Consider the following 7,609-nt stretch of genomic DNA (forward strand, 5'->3'; position numbering starts at 1 on the left):
TTATAAAACCTGAGCAAGAAGTAGCCTATAACCTGTGTCTCTAAATAAATTCTAGGGTCAAACATCTTTGCACGTTAGCCAACTGTTCGAGACCTAGGCGTAGTCGCTCCTTATTTCATAAACATCTCAATAAATCCACCACGGAAGCTTGATCAACTATCTGCGCCGCAGAGGGAAGAAGTGCGACTTCACTCGACAGTAGGTCCCTGCTATCTACAATAACCTCAAGAGGGTATCGTGGGTCTTAACTGCCTAGGCCTGGGGTTACGTCTGAGAAACGGCTGACGTTGACTAGGTTCTGGGGGTTACCTGCAGGGGGCAACACACTCTAAATAGGCAGTGGTTTATTTACGTAGTCACGTACTTATTATCTGTTTTATTTTCAGAAACACACACACGGCCGAATTGGGACTGAACCGACTTTTGGAGCTGAATAGGCTACAATGCAATAAAACTAGAGAAATGTTAAAAACAGACCACGTACCATTTGTTTAGGGTTGTCTATAGCAACTGAAGTGACTACTTAATTTGTAAAGCAAAACGATCTAGCTCTACATTGCAGAAGAATTAAGGATACTGCTTCTTCATGACTTGTTTAAATGTCATTGTAATTTATTTGACGCATGCTCGCGTTTAAAAGTGTCACGCATAGCTGTCCCCGATGTTACAGCAGCTCCTTGTGGAAACAGCAGAGAGTGCACATATCCGATGAGATTTCATGACGAGGAGCAGAAGCTCTCTGTCTCACCAAAGCCTTACTGTTTATTAATAAAACAATGATATAGAATAGAAACATCTGGAATCTATTTATTTCATCTTAGTTGGCTACAAAGAGCATTCATAGCCTAGAGAAAACGATACATTTTTCTTTATCTGCAATGTTCCAGGAAGATAGGCTTACATTTAGGTGAGGTGAGTGAAGTTGATTGTGTAGTTGTAAAACAAGTCATTAATGTGTGTTCATGTTCTGTCTACCTCTCTCCTAGCAACGCTGAGACTTACAGGATGTAATACCATACCATACCAAATCACGCTTCAAGGTTTTTTTTTTTTTTTTACCATCGCGGAAATATAAACGTCGCACGCATAACGTCGCGGTGACCATTACAGGACGTCCTCTCAAAGTCTCGTGGACGTCTTTTAGACCTCCCGAATAGAGGTCCACGGGACGTAAAGGGAACCCTACACAATGTCGAGGAGGTGACGTTCGCTAGGGGACCTTTAGGGGACGTCGCCAGGACTTTATTTTGTTTACTGGGTAACCAGTGAAGTACCCCCTGGGACATGTTCCTCCTCCTCTCCTCAACAATGCTGTTTTCCTGCCTGAAACTATTTTACTCCCCCTCATGCTTTTAATATTTGAAGGAACACACCACCATTTTATGAAATTGGGTTATTCATCGTCTCCGTTAGAGTTAGATAGCGCTAGCTTAGCTTAGCATAGTGAATGGAATCTCTCGTTGCCGTATAGCATGTCGTGAGTAAAAGTGAGCCAAAAAAAAAAAAAAAAAAACTTTTTGTGGCCTGCACATTCACAACGAGTACATTGACAATGCAGGTTAAGACGAGGCTTTTTCTTAGGCAGATATTGACTTGAGACTATATTGGGGCGAAGCACTGCTACTAGGGTGCAGAATAACCCAATTTCATAAAACGGTGGCGTGTTCCTTTAACCATTTATACAGGTCATGGAAAGGCTGCATACGTTAATCCCTATACTTTTATTGTGGTGACTCCTAGAGCTTGTAGTTTCATATGGCCTATCTTTATATCACTGTCCTAGAAAAGCAAGTTTGTTTGGGCTGCTTTCCTCCAAGGGAATGTCTGATTAGCAGGATAAACCAGGACAGCTATTAAGTGTTGCCATGCCGTAACAGTCTACAAATATAGGGACTCTTAAGATTGAGAACCTTGGGTAAGAGCTTATCACCATCCATCTGAATGACAACTTTTTGCATGAATTTGTAATAGTATTGAAGAGCTCAACATTGATTCAATGTGTATATGACCCCTAGCTTCACTGCACAGCCTTGTGCAACAGACCAAGGTTCCTCCAAAATGATGCCGATGTCCTCATGTTCCAAGGGGTGGTTTTCTCCTCGCCATGGATATCCTGTACACAATTTTAAAAAGCTGCTTTAGGTTGACGCTTGAGAATAGGTACGAGATGGGAGCTGGCTTAAAGGTTTTTGGCTTAAAAATTGGCATAAAAATAAATGTGACCATTGATGAGTTAACACCCTTCATTGCAATTTCATCATGCACTTGGTTAGTGTTACTTACTATGTACATGTATGAGAGAATCATCATCTTCACCAAAATAAAGGCACAGGGTCTTGATGGCTGCCTCCCTCCTCAGATGTACAGTCTCTGTCTGTTCAGACACAGGGATATTAATTATTTTGTGAAAATACAATCAATACTCTAAATAATAATAACCTCTATATATAAAGCACTTTATTTATAATTCACACTGATCAGTGTGAATACCATTACAGGCTTATGATGCAGTGTGAATATAATGGAGTTACAGGCTAATGATGCCGTGTGAATACCATGGTCAATATGGAGTTACAGGCTTGCAGGTGGACGTGCCCTGTGAGAAAGGAGCATTTTATTTTGAGGTAATGCATCCTGTGTTGTCTACTGAGGCTGCACTTGTTGGGTAATTAAAGATGCCGGGAGCACTCAAGGCTCACACACACACACACACACACACACACACACACAGGCTCTCACTCCAGCAAAGTCACCTTGGGACCCACATCTGTGAAACCATATGTTCTTTCGCAGTTGTTTTCCACCAAAGCAATGCAAGAGCAGTGATGCATCCTTTTTTTTGCTTTCTTTTTTCCCCCTGACTTTTATTTATTATTTATTTATGTTATTCTCTATGGTCGCTCTGCAGAAGAACAGACCCATGGAGGGTTATCTATGGTCGCTCTGCAGAAGAACAGTCCCATGGAGGGTTATCTAAGTCATCAGCCTCCCTTCACTGCATGCTTTCCCTTGAGATATGATTGCAATTATAGCGCTATGGTCCCATGAGTACTTGAGCATTTAAATGAGAGCTCAGAGTACTCGCTAGATCACAAACAGACACAACATTACAAACAAGCAAACAAAAAAAACAGAGAGAATGATGGGAGTGTGTTTGGGCCCCGCAAGTGGCGACAGCTCTAGGAGCAGCAAGCCCCTCTGTCACGCCCACCAAGGTAAACCCACAGCTCCTGATCGCCTTCCCTCTCTGTGTGTGTGTGTGTTTGTGTGTGTGTGTGTGTGTGTGTGTGTGATTGTCCTCCCTCTCTGTGAGCACCCACTAATGCAAGGACATCAATACGTCAATGGACAAGGTTAATTTTTTCCACAACACAGCACAGCGGCTTGTTGGCCAGGTGCAAATCGTATGGTGCAGATCGTATAACTTGTTGGCCAGGTGCAAATCGTATGGTGCAGATCGTATAACTTGTTGGCAAGGGGCAGATCGTATGGTGCAGATCGTATAACTTGTTGGCAAGGGGCAGATCGTATGGTGCAGATCGTATAACTTGTTGGCAAGGGGCAGATCGTATGGTGCAGATCGTATGGCTTATTGGCGAGGGGCAGATCGTATGGCTTATTGGCAAGTTTAGATCGTATGGCTTATTGGCAAGTTTAGATCGTATGGCTTATTGGCAAGGTGCAGATCGTATGGCTTATTGGTGAGGGGCAGATCGTATTTGTGCAGATTGTATGGTGTAGATCGTATGGGGCAGATCGTATAGCTTATTGGCGAGGGGCAGATTGTATGGGACAGATTGTATGGGGCAGATCGTATGGGGCAGATCATATAGCTTATTGGCGAGGGGCAGATTGTATGGGGCAGATCGTATGGGGCAGATCATATGGCTTATTTGGGAGGGGCAGATAATCAGCTTATTTTTTTATTGCCATATTCATTTGTTCTGTTCCATTACAAATCATGACCATTTGATTATGATAGTTGCTGTCAATCTAAATACATAAAAGACATATGAAACAAAACGTAAAGGCTTATATAGTTACTGATATTGAGCTGTTGGATAGCACAATATCTTATATAGTTACAGAATGGGGTTCAGCTGTGTGTGTGTGTGTGTGCGTGCGTGTGTCGTATGAGTGTGTGTGTGTGTGTGTGTGTGTGTGTGTTTTCTCAGCTGTGATATGGTGTGTAAAAACCTGTGCCAAGCCTATAATTTAGTGCGTGCAATGTTTGAGGCTCATTAAAAGGATTAGTGAAGTGGATGGGCAATGACCTGGCGAAATAGACAAGAAGATGAATGCTATTAGCAGCTCCTCTTGCCAGAATTAATATAATTGGCTAATGTTTTCCCTTTCACAATAATATATCACCTTCCTCTTTTTCTTCCTCATAAATGCAGGGCCAACATAATGGTGGCAATGAGTTGTGGTCTGGCGGGGAAGGCAAAAGCAAACTGAGAGGTGTGTTTAACCCCGACAGGTCACACAGCAGGGGAGATAACACACTTCTTTAATGAAGACAAAAGTCCCCTGATGCTCACAAGGTAAACTTCCGGGGAGGAAGGATTTTAGCGCCACACACTTCAGGATGGATTTCTGTTCCTATGGGAAAGAGAGGAAGGACTTGAACGTCGCACACTTCAGGATGGATGTCTGTTCCTATGGGAAAGAGAGGAAGGACTTGAACGTCGCACACTTCAGGATGGATGTCTGTTCCTATGGGAAAGAGAGGAAGGACTTGAACGTCGCACACTTCAGGATGGATTTCTGTTCCTATGGGAAAGAGAGGAAGGACTTGAGCGTCGCACACTTCAGGATGGATGTCTGTTCCTATGGGAAAGAGAGGAAGGACTTGAACGTCGCACACTTCAGGATGGATGTCTGTTCCTATGGGAAAGAGAGGAAGGACTTGAACGTCGCACACTTCAGGATGGATGTCTGTTCCTATGGGAAAGAGAGGAAGGACTTGAACGTCGCACACTTCAGGATGGATGTCTGTTCCTATGGGAAAGAGAGGAAGGACTTGAACGTCGCACACTTCAGGATGGATGTCTGTTCCTATGGGAAAGAGAGGAAGGACTTGAACGTCGCACACTTCAGGATGGATGTCTGTTCCTATGGGAAAGAGAGGAAGGACTTGAACGTCGCACACTTCAGGATGGATGTCTGTTCCTATGGGAAAGAGAGGAAGGACTTGAACGTTGCACACTTCAGGATGGATGTCTGTTCCTATGGGAAAGAGAGGAAGGACTTGAACGTCGCACACTTCCGGATGGATGTCTGTTCTCATGAGAAAGACAGAATGTCAGGGATGAGTCAGTGGAAGAGGTGGGTGCGCCTGCGTCAGCGTTAGCATTAGCTCTAGCTTTGGCGTGTAGCGCTCCACCCCCTCCACAGCCTACTGAGCCCCCAGACTGCATATCATATGAGCAGTGTGCACACATCCCACATTGGCTTTTTTCTTCACATCAAAGAAAAACACGCAATTTCAAGTATCATTAAGCATTGACTGCCGTGATGTTTAGTGATGTACAAATAGCTCTTACTGTTCTGTTAGCCACACGTTACGCCTACCATACACTCAGTTGCCTGGTTACGTGGCACACCCAGTGAAAACAAATGCAGTCAGTCTTATGCAACAGTTCTGCAATAAATCCCCCTTAAAACAACATAGTGGATAAACTGATATATGGCCTTTGGCATCAATAGGCCTATACAATGCCATTGAGCACTAAGCCAGTACCCAGTCAGTCAAAAATCAGCTAACAGGCTCATGATCCTACCTGATCAGCAATGTTTCATAGTTCAATATTATAGCATTCTAGGTGTAAGAGACTTCATTCTCCGTATTATAAGTGTACCATCAGAATGAGTTTGAAGCTGTTATTATATGGTAGAACTGCATTTTGTTATTTGAATGACTGTTATAATGTTCAGCGTGTGTTGAACTAGTTTAAGTGAGGGGGAAGTCCAACTGTATGATTGTTTTTGTGCAGTGATTTAAACTAGATGTACCGCAGATCGGTACAAAATATGACTGCCGCCCAGTCCAGCACATTTTTTCCACAAAAATAAATCACGCTGAAAGGCCTATATGATTCTAACTGTCTCACTAAATTGCATTAGCCACACTAAATTCTCACTGGTATCTGCTAGACAACAAGTACAAAAACATGATTAGTTCATAGATTTCACATGTAAAATTAATTTTATACAACCCCACCCCCATCTTGCCTGTTCATAATTCTGAGAAATTCTTGAATTGTGTGCATGTGTGCGTGTACACGTGTTTATATGTGTGTGTGTGTGTGTGTGTGTGTGTGTGTGCGTGCTTGTGTTTTTGCCTGCGTATGTGTGTTTGTGCATGTGCATGCATGCGTACATATGCCTACTGTGTGAGTATGTGTCATACGTATGATTACTGTGAATGTATGTGTGTGCGTGTGTATCTGTTTATGCACATGTGTGCACATGGAATGGGTTAACATGACCCCTGGAGGCAAACATATGGAAAAAAATGGTCATCCCAGGCCCTACGGTTCTCAAGATATTCACAGAAAACTGTGTCTGCCCTACCCTCCTTTCGGGGGGTCCAGTACAGCGGGGGGGCTACAGATCAAAACAAAAAATGATGGTTCCATGCTATCCATATGGGGTTACATGCCCACCAAGTTTCGTCTACCCCGGTCTTTCAGTGTCCCGGGAATCATTGACGGAAATTTGGTCATAATAATATATGTTAGCACTAGAATGAACATAAAGTTGTTTCTGTCAGTAGGTAGCCCTACTGATTAAAATAGGGTTTTCAAAATAATAGAAATAATAGAACAAAGCTGTACAATTCTACCTTGTTCTCTAATATGAACACACAGTTGCATCAACAGCTGCCTACAGGAATGATTTATTGCAGGCCTGGCAGCTCAATGTATTCGTTTCATCTCATCTCTCATCTTGGGGACGCTTGGATCTGCTTCTAGAAAGCATTGCTGTGTTATTGCATATGTACCTTTTTAAGACAAACTGTAATTATGACCGTCGCGCAGCGAAGCGGCGGTCATATAGGTTTAGTCAGAAAGTTTTTTTTTTTTCTTTTTTTTTTCTTTTTCGCATGCCCAAATTTCCGTCAATGAGTCCCGGGACACTGAAAGACCGGGGTACACGAAACTTGGTGGGCATGTAACCCAACATGGATAGCATGGAACCATCGTTTTTCGTTTTGATCTGTAGCCCCCCCGCTTGACTGGACCCCCCAGAAGGAGGGCAGGGCAGACACAGTTTTCTGTGAATATCTCGAAAACCGTAGGGTTTAGGAGGACCATTTTTTTTTTGTATGTTGATCTCAAGGGGCCATGTCAACCCATTCCATAACCACTCATTTCATGTATAGCGCCACCTAGTTAAACACAAAAAAGTAAAAATGAGGTGTTGTAATTGAAGGTATCTGTGACCTAACATAGTCAAAACTGCACGAAATTGGAAGTGTAGGATCATTATGACACCCTCTGTATGCACGCCAAATGTTGTGGAATTCCGTTCATGGGGGGCCGGAGACAGTTTTCTGTGAATATCTCGAGAACCGTAGGGCCTAGGAGGTCCACCTTTTTTATGT

General features: G+C 43.1%; 1 long non-coding RNA gene across 1 annotated transcript in view; it reads right to left on the bottom strand.

Moving 5' to 3' along the window:
• Positions 1–782: 782 nt before the first annotated feature.
• The window catches only part of LOC143130879 (uncharacterized), a 13,699-nt gene continuing 6,872 nt past the window's right edge, over positions 783–7,609 (bottom strand). Inside the window, exons 2-3 of the long non-coding RNA XR_012988011.1 lie at positions 2,284–2,374; positions 783–2,113 (exon numbers count right to left, since the gene is read on the bottom strand). This is a non-coding gene — a long non-coding RNA (uncharacterized LOC143130879). The remainder of the gene's footprint in view (positions 2,114–2,283; positions 2,375–7,609) is intronic.

The sequence above is a fragment of the Alosa pseudoharengus genome, unplaced genomic scaffold (assembly GCF_046254945.1).
Source record: "Alosa pseudoharengus isolate Yale_2024_CS ecotype anadromous, Long Island Sound unplaced genomic scaffold, YU_APseudo_1.1 YU_APseudo_1.1_scf_18, whole genome shotgun sequence".
Lineage (NCBI taxonomy): Eukaryota > Metazoa > Chordata > Actinopteri > Clupeiformes > Clupeidae > Alosa > Alosa pseudoharengus.